At 40.2% G+C, this 13,287-nt stretch overlaps 1 long non-coding RNA gene across 2 annotated transcripts in view; it reads left to right on the forward strand.

Moving 5' to 3' along the window:
- The window catches only part of LOC126259468 (uncharacterized), a 71,419-nt gene that overhangs the window by 39,515 nt on the left and 18,617 nt on the right, over nucleotides 1-13,287 (forward strand). The window contains exon 2 of one of the 2 annotated variants that reach the window (XR_007546512.1): nucleotides 9,914-10,091. The exons of the other annotated variant lie outside the window; for it this stretch is intronic. This is a non-coding gene — a long non-coding RNA (uncharacterized LOC126259468). The remainder of the gene's footprint in view (nucleotides 1-9,913; nucleotides 10,092-13,287) is intronic. 2 annotated transcript variants of the gene reach the window in all.

Consider the following 13,287-nt stretch of genomic DNA (forward strand, 5'->3'; position numbering starts at 1 on the left):
ACTGTTTCCAGATTTGATTTGGGTCCCTTGGTTAAAAGCTTAGTGGAGGGTCTTGGCCAAATGCTTCATCAACTTTGTGGTGGTCTTGGCTGCAAATTTATGGACCTATGCTATCAGGTGGAGAGTTGCAGGACTCCTACTGATAGGCCAGGGGTGCACTGCACTCGAGTAGCAGAGTGCATGTGGAGTGCACATGGGGTTTTTTAGGGAATGCCGCATTTTAAGGTACCATACTCTCATGTACACTAGTCAGTTGTCAAACAGATAACAAGAATAGACCATGTCAGTTAAAGACAATTCAACAGTCAATATTTTATCTGTAAATTACTGAAGTGTTAGTAGCGATTTTCCCAAACTTACTGCCGTACAGGAAGTTTCTCGTGCCCAAATTATTCTTGGGAACAAGAGCTGGCTGAAATCTGAAGTAGGAAGCTCTAAAATATTTAGTGTGTTCTAGAAAATGTATTGAAAAGACATTAGGTGCCACAGGAGAGGGAGTGTTCGTGGCAGTCATAAAAATATTCTCTGTACTGATGTCAAATTTAAGTTAAACTGTAAAGTTGTCAATGTGTGTTTAAGAGGTTTAGGTGAAATCAAATTAATTGCTGGATGTTTTTACCGGCCACCCGATTCCGCCATGGCAGTTTTAGAATAATTCAAAGAAAGTCTATGCTGGGCAGTGTGCAAATATACAGATCGTGCAATATTAATTTGAGCCAACTTCAACCTATTGAGTGTGGACTGGGACATCTATGATTCATTGCAGAGGGTATGGTCAGGCAGTCTTGTGAAGTACAAGAGTGGTTTGAAAAGTTCTTGGAATCACCATGAGAGGTCAGCACTAGTGCAAGTTGTTCATGTGATACTCATTGGACTGTTGCCTGTAAACACATGACACATCAGTGCTCTTGGAAAAGAGTTGTGCCAGTGACATGACCCTGTTGTTGTTCCTGCATAGTGATTTGTGAAGATGGAAAAAAAAAAAAAAAATCGAGATTCGAGCAGTGATTAAGTACTTCATAAAGGAAGGATATTCATGCTGATATCCAAAATACACTGGGGGACTCTGTTTCTTCATATTCAACTGTTGCCAAGTGAAAAAAATGAATTTAAATTTGGTCATGAGAGCTTTGATAATGATCTGCGCAGTGGTCAGCCAAGATGTGTCATTACTCCAGAAGTCACTGCAAAAGTGCACAAAATGGTCATGGAGGATCACCGATTGAAAGTGTATGAAATTGCTCATGCTTTCCAGATGTCATCTGAAAGGGTATATCACATTTTAACTGTAGAAGTAGAAATGAAAAAATTATCTGCAAGACAGGTGCCGCGACTCTTGATGCTGGATCAAAATCGTGTGCCATCGCCATGGCAAAATTACATGAACGAAGGTATGAATTGTTGCCACAACCACATTATTCACTTGATATGGCTCTGTCAGACCTCCATCTCTTCCCAAAACTGATCATTTTTCTTGGAAGGACGAAGAATTGATAGCTGGAGTTGACACATATTTTGCAAGCCTGGAAGAAACTCATTTCTGAGATGGGATCAAGGCACTGGGACATCATTGGACCAAATGCATTAATCTACAAGGAGACTAAACTGAAAAATACAAAAAGTTTTGGTGATTATTTCTGTTCCGTTCCAAGAACTTTTCAAACCACCCTCATATTCTTGAAAATGTGTTCCAAAAAGTGTCTTGAACAACTAGTCTGAGACTGACACACAATGGAAATGTTTTAGAACTCAGTTACAAATAGGCCTGACCTTATCGATGGTGTCAGCATAGAGACCGGGATTAGTGATAATGATAGCATAGTGATGATGATTACTAAAATAAATCAATCAATCAAAAAGACTAGGAGAGTATTTTTGCTAGATAGAGCAAATGTGCAGTTGTTAACATCCTACTTAAGAAAATGAACATCATTTAGTTCCAGTATGATGGAGGTAAAGGAATTATGGACAAAATTTACACAAATTGTAATTTGTGCTCTGGAGACGTCTGTGCCGAGGATGGAAAATAGTGATCATGTTTTAAAAACAAAACTAAAAATTTCTGAGAAAGCAAAGCGTGATGCATTCTCATTTCAAAAGAGAACACGCAAATGATGACAGGCAAAAGGTAGTAAACATTTCTGGGTCTGTAAAGAGATCAATACATGAAACATACAACCGCTAACTACTGTCATACCTTAGCAAAAGATTTTGCCAAGAACCTAACAAAATTCTGGTCCTTCGTAAAATTGCTAAGCGGCTCAATGGCTTTTATTGAGTCACTCTCTGATCAGTCTGGTGTGGCAATAGAAGACAGCAAATGGAAAGATGAAGTTTTAAATTTCCCATTTAAGAAATCATCACACAGGAGGCTCGTTCGAATGTACTGTTGTTTCATCATTGCACAGACTCTCACATGGAGGACATAGTAATAGGCATCTCTAGTGTATAGAGAAACAACTAAAACAGTTGAAGACAAGTAAGCTGCCTGGTCTGGATGGAATCCCAATTCAGGTTTACATAGAGTACAGCATTGGTCCATTACTTGGTTTGGATTTATTGCGAAACTCTTGACCAGTGCCAAGTCCCAAGTGACTGCAGAAAACCACACTTGAAACTTGTATGTAAGAAATTACAGACCTATATTCTTAACATCAGTTTGCTGTAGATTTTTGAACATATTCTCAGTATGAATATAATAGATTTCCTTGAGATGGAAAGCTTCTGTCTACTAATCAGCATGCTTTTGGAAAGCATCGCTTGTGGGAAACAATTTGCCCTTTTCTCACATGATATCTGCAAACCAAGGATGTAAGGCAACAAGCAGGTTCCGTATTCGTAGATTTCCGAAAAGCATTTGAAACAATGTCCCACTGGAATGTTGATGAAGATACAAGCTTTCTCTCACTATTTGTAATACAGGAGCTTGTGGAATATATATGTAGATGAGACTGTGGAGAATGGAAGCACCAAATATAATACTGACAGTGAGTTTTCATAAGAATCTATGTAAATAAATAATCTGGTGGACAGGGTTAGCAGCAATCTGTGGCTGTTTGCCAATGGTGCTGTGGTGTATGGGAAGGTGTCATCATTGAGTGACTGTTAGATGATACAAGATGACTTAGGCAAAATTTCTAGTTGGTATGATGAATTGTAGCTAACTCTAAATATGGAAAAATGTAATTTAATGCAGGTGAGTAGGAGAAACAATCCTGTAACAATCAAATACAGAATTAGTGTGCTGCTTGAAACAGAGATGTCAATTAAATATTTACGCATAATGTTGCAAAGCGATATGAAATGGGACAGGCATGTAAGAATTATAGTAGGAAAGACAAATGGTTGACTTAGTTTATTGGAAGAATTTGAGGAAAGCAGACCACATATAGAAGAGTGCAACCCAGTCTTGAGAACTGCTCAAATGTCTGGAATCCCCACCAGGTCTGATTAAAGGAAGACATAACAGCAATTCGGAAACATATACACAGTCACTTTTCTCTCACTTTTTGTAATACAGGAGCTTGTGGAGTATGTATGTAGATGAGACTAGAAAATAGGAGCACCAAATATACTAGTTAAAAAAGTCAGCAATCTACCTGTTGCTGTGACTGATTTCATACACATGATGTTACAGCACAACAGCTGCTAAGATTTCTGTACTTGTGATTATAAGAAAAAAATGTGAATAATGAGAGTGAATATAAGGACTTATACATCAGTTATGCACTGATGAGTCAAGACACCATGACTGCCTACTTAACAGTGTGTTGTTCCACCTTTAGGAATGCAATACCACAGTGTTTTCGTGTGTTTATCATCTCTGACAAGTCCTTGGTAGTTTTCCGGAGATATGTAGCACCAGATGTCTGTGTACAGATGACGCAATACCTACAAGTAATGGGCTGGTGGTACATGTGTGGGGAGCTGGTGTCTGATAGTGTCCCAGATGTGTTCCACTGTGCTCACATCTGTTGAATTTAGTGATCAAGACAAAGATGCGAGTTCATTACATGCTCCTCAATTGTGAAGTGCAAGAGTTATCCTGCTGGAAGACATCACTGCGTGGGGAAGACAACAAGCATGGAGGCCTGCAGATTTTCCTTAACCCTAAAGTTCACCTAATCCTCAGCTATCAGAGTGCCTTTGATTACAACCAAAGGTCTAATGGAAGTCCATGTAAATGTTCCTGACAGCATAACAACAAATTTACCAGACTGCATCTGTGGTATGGTGCATGTTTTGGGCAGCCATTTGCCTGGATGACAAAGTATAAGTATCTAGTGATGACTATTGATCTGGTGTACAAGAAACATGATTCATCCAACCAGGCAACACGTTTCCATTGATCCACAATCCACTTTTGATGGTCCCGTGCCAACTGCAGTTGAGAATGTCATTGGGTCAATATGGGAACACACATGGGTCGTCTGCCATGGGGGCTCCTGTTCAACAATGTGCATGGAGTGGATTGCTCCGAAACCACTTATGCATGCAGCAACACTGTACTCTCTCATCAGATCTGCCACAGATCACCACCTATCCTGCTTTACAGAGAGGGAAAGCCTCCAACCTCAATGTTCTGTGTTAAGTTCTGGATGTCCAACACCTTATTGCCTACTTACGGTTCCACCATCCTTGAACCCCTTTTCATGGATGTATTTAGCATGCAAAATGCTTCACCATTTCTGAGGTATTTGTTCCCAGGAGACAGATGACGACAATCTGCCCTTTGTCCAAGTTGCTTACATCAGTGCATTTCTACCCATTTGGGATCCATAACATGAACAGAATGAGTCCCCATTCATCTTCGCTACAGTTACACATTTTCCTTAGCACAACACATGACCACAACGTCAACTGGTGGCATTCAGTCTCACAGTGGGCAGTGGTCATAACGTTTTTTAAAAAAAAGGCTCTAAGCACTATGGAACTTAACATCTGAGGTCATCAGTCCCATAGAATTAAAACTACTTAAACCTAACTAACCTAAGGACATCACACACATATCCATGCCCAAGGAAGGATTTGAACCTGCGACCGTAGCAGCAGTGCAGTCCTGGACTGAAGTGCCTATAACTGCTTGACCACAGTGGCCGGCTAATGTTTTCACTGGTCAGTGTATAGTGTTAACCTAAAGGCATACTTACTGTAGGTGGGTGTGAAAATAACAGAAATTTGAAAAAAAAAGTAACTGTGACAACAGTGGCTGGCTGCTTCAAATTCCTTCCCCATAACAACCATCAGTCACAGTGTCCTTAAACCATAATGGAGAAAATAATGCAAACTACATTGTATTTATGTATTCGTTAACATGGTAAGAAATGGTTTTGACCTATTTTTGACAGTCTTCAATATTTGGTTTGAAATTAGTTTTAGTTATTTATTTTTTATTCTACAGCACCATCCTATTGTTGAGATTTATGCTGTTCTCTGGAAAGCAGAATTAATGTTTTTATATCTGCTGATGTTGCTGTTGCAGTATTCAGCCTGAAGACTGGTTTGATGCGGCTCTCCTCCACACTAGTCTACCTGTGCAAGCCCCTCCATCTCTGAATAACTACTGTAGTCTACACCATTTGGCGCTGCTTACACACTTCCCTCCACACCAAATTGATGATTCCTTGAGGCCTCAGAATCTGTCCTATTAACTGGTCAATTCTTTTAGTCAAGTTGTGTCATAAATTTGCCATGATCCTAAGAGACTTTTTTTAAGGACAGTTTGTAAACACTGTCTAGTTAAGAATAAACAGGAAGACCCTCATGCAAATGTTTGGAAGAAGAATATTGATTTTGATCTGGGACAAAACAAAGAAGATCCAATTTGCACAACAAAAGCTGTCAAAGCCTTGGAAGACAACTTCTACGAAACTAAACTCTAACAAAAGTCATGTCTGTCTGATATAGCCTAGTAATGTCAGTATGAAGAGAGATTATTGCGAGCATTTAAGTATCACTTCTACAATCCAAAGAGGATATAAATTCCAATATTCTTTCAACAAAGATGAGCCTAACATGGTTTATGACTAAAGTTTAGAACAGGAACAGTGACAGGCAGTATGCACTCTATATATATATATATATATATATATATATATATATATATATATATATATATATATATATATATATGTGTGTGTGTGTGTGTGAGAGAGAGAGAGAGAGAGAGAGAGAGAGAGAGAGAGAGAGAGAGCATGCTTACAGGTGCTCAACATTGAGGTTATCAATGCCCTACCACACATCAAAAGAAACAAATGTGGACAAAATTAGCAAAATGGGGCCATACACACAGACAGTGGGAAAAGACTAAAGATGTTATACAAGAGACTAAAACATTAGTGAAATGAGAAAGGAGCTAAACAGACACCACAGGATATTGTCACTGGTTGACCCCTTACAAGCCAGTCATTCTGTGAATGAATTAAAACCCTCTTCCTAAAATCTTGGTAAAAACATCAGACAATTCACAAAACTTTAAAACTCTAACCACATTCGTTTGATTATTACCTAAAAGAGATGGCAGAACCGTCAGCAAATCAGCCATGGCCCACTGCTCAGAAAATAAATTGCAGTTCAATAAAACATGGTGCACTGTGATCTGTATGCCACAAGCATTACAGATTGGAGGGTCCTCTCTATGGAGCAAGAAACCACATGTCCTAGAGCTGTGGTCTGTGTGAGTATGAGTGAGGAGAAACTTGTCCCATCTACGTGGCTGGAAGGAAGTACACCACACCCGTATTTTGGGCTTTACTAAACGAAGCTTACTGCTGGCCACTTCCAGCCACGGGCTCAACAGCAAGGTGATAGCATGCAGGGGGGTGGCACAATGAAATACCTGTAGATCGAGACATGCTTCCTTGGCTATTAGATCTGTCCTTTTGTTCCCAGCAATGCTGATGTGCCCTTGTACCCAGCAGAAAGCCACCTTCTTCCATAGTCGTCATAGTTGGAGGAGGATATCCTGGATGGTCTGGGCTACATTATCTGCTGGGTACAAACAATCAATGAGTGAAGGGCACTCAGAGAATGGGAACACACAAGAAATTTAGCACTGGAAGAACATCTTGTCTGCTCCAGTGCCCACAAGATCAGACAATTCTGCATCAAAGACAGTAAACGCTTGAGGTAGTCAAACCTCGAGGACACGATACAGGAAAACAACAGGATAACCAACAGAACCCCCTGTTTCAACTACATAGTTGTGGTGCTCAGATAAGATGTCAGAAAATGTTGCATTAAAAATGGAAGCAGGAGTGCAATCTCTCTTTTACCACACCAAATCTAAAATCACTCTGAGCCTCTCCAGTAGTTAGGGTGGCAGGTGGTTAACGCCCTGAATTTGGGGCTGTACTGGCTCAACACTGCCGAACTCCAGCACAAGTTGTGCACAGATCCCAAATAGCCTTGTGCTCACAGACATTTGGAAAAAAAAAAGTTCCAGAGGTGGATGAGCAACAGTATGGTGTGCGGGTGAAGTCGGAGCTGCGAGAAATTTACACACCTGATGCACCAGGAGGAGCTGCTGCCAGATGGTAAGTGGTGGTTCCCCAGCCTCAGCACAGAGGCTGGGTATGGGACTGGTCCTATAAGCACCTGTGACCAGCCAGAGCTCCTCATGGTGGACAGCATCAATGATCACCAAATAAAAACAGCAAAATTGTCCACGAATTAGGAGCACTGCACTGGACTTCTTACCACAGACGTGATACGGTTGATGGCTATGCCAAAGAGGGTAACACTTAAAACACTGCCCACATGGACACCATTCTCCTGCTCAAAACAATCTGACAGCGAATCACCAACTCGGGTGCTAAGATAGCGCCGAGACAGGAAAGACCAGATGAAGATGGGAAGGTGGCCACAAAAGCACTGCTGATGCAGTTGAGCAAGAATACAGTGTCACCAAGTAGTATTGTATGCCTTACTGATATCGTAGAGTATTCGAATGCAGTGATGTCTACGTAGGAAAGCCTGCTGAATAGCTGCCTCTAGCAGGGTCAGGTTGTCAAAACTGGACCGAAATCTTCGGAATCCACACTGAGAGTGGCTAAGGAGTTGCATGGTCTCTAACAGCCAGACCAGATGATGATTCAGCATTCGCTCCATGGTCTTTCTACACAGCTCGTTAAGGCAATACTCTGAAAGCTACTGGGACATGTGTGCTCCTTTCCTGGTTTGAGGAGAGGTATCAAAATTGCCTCTCTCCACAAGTTTGGGAAGTTACCTGTCTGCCATACAAGATTAAAACATTCAATCTTTCGATGCGGCTGGCAAATGTTTAAGCATGCAGTACCGGATCTGCTTGTGACCTGGTGTAGTGTCACGAGTCTAGGACAGGGCTGATTCCAGCTCCCACATAGAGTTGCAAGTTTCTGAATTCTTGGAACCAAAGTCCAACTTTCTCCTCTCTGCAGTCACATGGTGGTGACAAAATGCCAGATCCTGGCTGGCATTTGCAGTAGTTTGTGGAAAGTTCTTCAACAGCATCTGAGCAATGTCTCCAGGCACCATTTGGAGACCGCCTTGTGTCAGCACTGCGGCTGTTGGTGGGTGAATGTGTTTACCAGAAATCCTCATGATGGCTTCCCATACTTTCATAGAACATGTGGAATGGTTGATAGAGTCCAGAAACATTTGCCATGACGTTTTCTTGCTCTCCTTAATCAGAAATTGGGCATTTGCTCTCACAACTCTAAAGGCTATAACTTTGTCTGCTGGAGGGTAGTTTTTAAATTGCTGAAGAGCCAGAAGTCTGCTCCGAATGGTTGAACAGCACTCATCTGTCTACCAGAGTACAGTTCGCCTCTGAAAATCACCTGAGGACTTTGGGATGGATAAGTCAGTGGCATGATGGATCATTTGTGTGATATAGTCCACCCATTCCTAGATGGTGTTGCAATGTTCAAACACAGCTAGCTGGCTGACCAGAGCCCAGTTAGCTCTGTTGATTATCCATGTCGGTGGCTTCTCTTCGTGTAGTGAAGACACTGCAGTCCCTACTCCAGACAGGATCATTGCCACAGCATTTACACACTTTGGAGGAGATGCACAACCAACACCTTCATGGGTGGCCTTACCACATTTACCACAAATGGCTGCCCCCTTACAACCTGAGGTGGTGTGCCCAAAGCATTGACAGGTAAAACAGTGCATTGGATTAGGGAAATAAGGCTGCATGTTGAGGTGGAGGAAACCAGCCGCTCAGGAAGTTCTGTGCTGCCGAAAGTCAGTATAAATGAGTCAGATTTCATGAGATCACCATCCATCTGTTTCATTATGTTCTGTACATCAACAATGCCTTCCTGGGACCACTCAGCTTCAGTTTGGGGTATGTCAACCAGATCCCTGCGAGTGGCAACACATTTGCTATAGTTGAAGGTGTAGTGCAGTTCACTTTCTACTGCATACTGCCCATGGCACAGAGTTTTCTGGATGTTCTTGACTTGTTGGGAACTGGATGTTTCTATCAACAGGGTACCATTTTGCAAGTGCTTAACAGATTTTAATGTTCCAGCAATTCCCTCTAAACCTTTTTGTATGTAAATTAGTGAAACTTTCTCAAAACTCCCCTCCTTCCATTTAATTATAAGAAACACATCTGGCCACCAGCATGTGTTCTTTTACTCAATATTGACACAAGCTAAGTAAATCACAAGTCTGGAGGATTGGCTACATGAGTGCTCTTGTTTGATCGGGTGTTGGTACCTTCCTGCAGCCCACCACCTTTGTCCCATGAGCAGCTAGGGACCTAGAAGTTCACCTAGAGAGAGCCCCATGTGCTTATACAACTAAGGTGTGGCAAATTCCCCAGAGGCTGCCCGCTAATGGCTAACGACTGTTCCACCTCAACAGCCACGCATCTCATAAGCACGCAACACATCTTGAGATTGTGGTATTTTTTTTTTTACAGATTTTTAACATCCTCGCGTTCCTTGGTCATTGAAGCATGCCCAGAGCTTACAGTGACAGGAGACTGGTGGTGCTTACCAGCCCCAGCTCAGGAACCTGGGTCGACAAGCCCGTACTCAGTAAACGAATGCTGAGCCCCTGAAGGGACATTTCACCTGTGATATGTAGGCTGGCAATGTGTGAGTTTAACATATCCAGAAAGGTAGTAGTCATAGGTGACAAACCTTTTTTTTTTAATTAGAAAAATTAAAAATAAAACACTTTTAAGTTGTGCTATTACAAGATTCCTGATGATGGGGAGTGGTGGTTAAAAAAAAAAATGTTGTTTATCTAGTAAATGAAAACTATAATGTGCCAGCCATCCAGGTATTCATACTAACAGCAGATATAAGTGGTTAGGTTTGGCACTAAAAATGAAATCATTTTATATTCTTCTCAGACAATTTATGGTTAGAATGCATAATGAAGATTGCTTTAAATTGACAATGCAACTGTTTCAAATTTCCTGTTCTTTCCCACTCTTCTTTGGAATGAAAGCTGAGGGGAAAAAAATGATCTGTAGTGTAGTCGGAGGGCTTGGTTAGCTTAAAAGGTGATAATTTGGTTGCAAGATGGCAAAGCAAACACATATGATAAGATAACCTCCATTCCAGTTAAAGATAATTGATACAATAAACATCTTGCACATTTTTAGGGCTAAAGTTACTGTTTTCCAAATAAATTACATGTTATCTAGTTTTAGTGATCCCAGAATCTGACACAACTACCTCAACTCATGTCACTTTTTTTTTTCTCCCGTGTCCTTTCATTTGGTATACACATCCAGTTGTTGACACATTCCTTTGCATTCCTGTCACATACCATGGTGATTGCTGCCAGCATTGTTCCACAAAGCATGTAAGTAACAGAATTGCTCATATTTTGAACATTTAGCAATTTCATATTTTACGATGAAATCACAACATGAGCGACAATGTTGTATATAAGAATCCAGGAGCATCACCATAGTCCTGTGCAGTAAGTGTCACATGAAAAGACGTGGATGTTGATAAGGTCACCCACAGTACAGCATTTCTCAACTTGTATGTTAATATCTATTTTATGGATGATAATGTGAGCTGGATTCTTGACAAATCAAAATTAATTCAAATTACAAATTAGATTGGTACAGTTATATCAAATTCAACAGAAGCAGTTTTAAATCGAAGCTCTTGCTACATAATAAGATACTGTATGGAAATGGAAACTGGTGAAAGATATATATGTCACTCACTAACACCTGACAATATGCAGCTGTTTCTGGTACTCTCAACAGAAGAACAGAGGTGATGAAGAGAAAACAGAAATAGACAGTACAATTAACAGAAAAAAAGAGAAATCTTTTGTTGGTTACTCTTTACCCCAATGAGGATGCCCTCAGAGAAGCAGGAATGATTCTACATCTTACTTTCACCATACAATGAAGTTGCTTCTGTACTACGATCTAAAACTGAAAGCAACATGAAAAAGCAAAACCCGAAATTAAATCTCCCACAAACTGCATCCTGCTCCCATACATGTAGTCTGGGATACCATTCTGCGATATTCATCACAAAATCTTTTCATTCTTATTTTATTACATGACATGAATTCATCTATATTTTGCAGTACTGTGCTACTTTATATTTCAGCAGTATATATAACACGCTACTAACCATTAAACCTACAATTGTTGGTAAAATAGGACTGTACTCATACTTAGCTACACTCTTAACTGACACATTATGTCTGTAAACTAATGTTTGTGTAAAAGTTCAAAGCAGTCTTTTTTCATTGTGATAAAATCAAATAGCTTCCTACATTATGTATGACTTTCTCCCAATTTCCAGAGTTAATGTCCGAAGAAACCTGCCAGTTACAAGGTGAAGAATATATCAAGTTAACGTTGAAAAGCACTTTCATCTCAGAATGAGTTCTCTCTTGTGATCGATGGAAAACTGGCTGGAAAAGAAAGAATCTGAGGGAAAGGAATCAGGATAGAATTGGAATGTAATGTCACCTACAAAACAAATTTCTGGACAGCTTCTTATGTGATGTTAATGAAGTGGTATTTCAGTAGCATTTTATGCTGACTTTTCAGTCAGATTTTTGCTGGAAGAAAGCTGGTTTGTCAAGAGACGTCAACATTTATGGTTACAGTTATGGGAAGCAATTTGCTTCACACAATATCTTCTTTAACCCACATGATCACCTGTGGATAAATAGAAAATTTTACATGAGTAGTTGTGTCCTTTTATTAACACTTAGCCACTAACCTCCCTTTTTTTATGTTATATTAAAAATCACCCTTTTTTTCTACCAGTAATGACACTGTGCTGCAAATGTGAAACATTGTGCAAGAAATAATTGATGACAAGGAAGTAGTGTGCACAAATCAATCATCAATTGTTGTTTGTATAGATTCAGTTAAAAATGTGTGTTACCTACATAGTGGAAATATTTCTCTCTCTTTTCCCTTTTCCAAAAGAACACAAGCTTGGTGCATAGCTTAAATCATTTCCCCTCGTTCTAGGGTTGAATTTATGTAGGTCATCATCACAGATAAAAAATGTTCAGGGCCTCATCAAAGCCTGATTTTCTCATGTCAAATTAGTCCTTCTCGAAGTGATTGTGTAGTTTTCTTGCTGTGTATTGTGCGCAAACATTATCTCCCTAACTAGGAGAAATGTTTTAGCTGTGTCTACTGCCTTTGAGCTTTGTTAAACTCAGACAAGAGCTTGCTGGATGTGTTTGTGCCCCCACCTCCCATCTGACATCCCATCTTATTTCCCTCAAAAACTGCACAAACTTTCTTAGATCTCCAAAATTCATGGCATATTTACAGATAAAAAGCTTCAAAGAATAACATATGATAACCCGACCAGATGCTGGATATATGGGAAATGAAGATGATAATGAAGCACAGAAAAGCACTAAAGCATTATGGTTAGAAGAAAAAAAAAATGCTATGAAACTCTCTCTCTCTCTCTCTCTCTCTATCCAGAACATTCTCAAGCCCTGCACCATAATGAGCTTTGTTGAATGTGTCAACAAAGAACTAGTTCTTCAGAAAGAAGGAAATCATATACAGAAAAAGGACTGAAGGCTTGGTACCCAGCTACTTGTGTGTGTAGCTGCTACAATCTCAGAAATGCCGACCATTTCTAGCCTCAGAACATGTGAATGCCCACAACAAAATGCCTCAACAGCTTGGGAATGGGCCATCTGCACTTTGTAAACTGTCAGTGGTAAAGCTGTTTAACTAGTAGAAAATCAGAAGTTTGCCTTTCGTAACTTGCACTGGTGAGTCTCCATAAACCTGTAAGTTTTTAATTGAATCAGCTGTGGGTCCTTTGT

This window comes from Schistocerca nitens, chromosome 5 (genome assembly GCF_023898315.1).
Source record: "Schistocerca nitens isolate TAMUIC-IGC-003100 chromosome 5, iqSchNite1.1, whole genome shotgun sequence".
NCBI classification, from domain to species: domain Eukaryota; kingdom Metazoa; phylum Arthropoda; class Insecta; order Orthoptera; family Acrididae; genus Schistocerca; species Schistocerca nitens.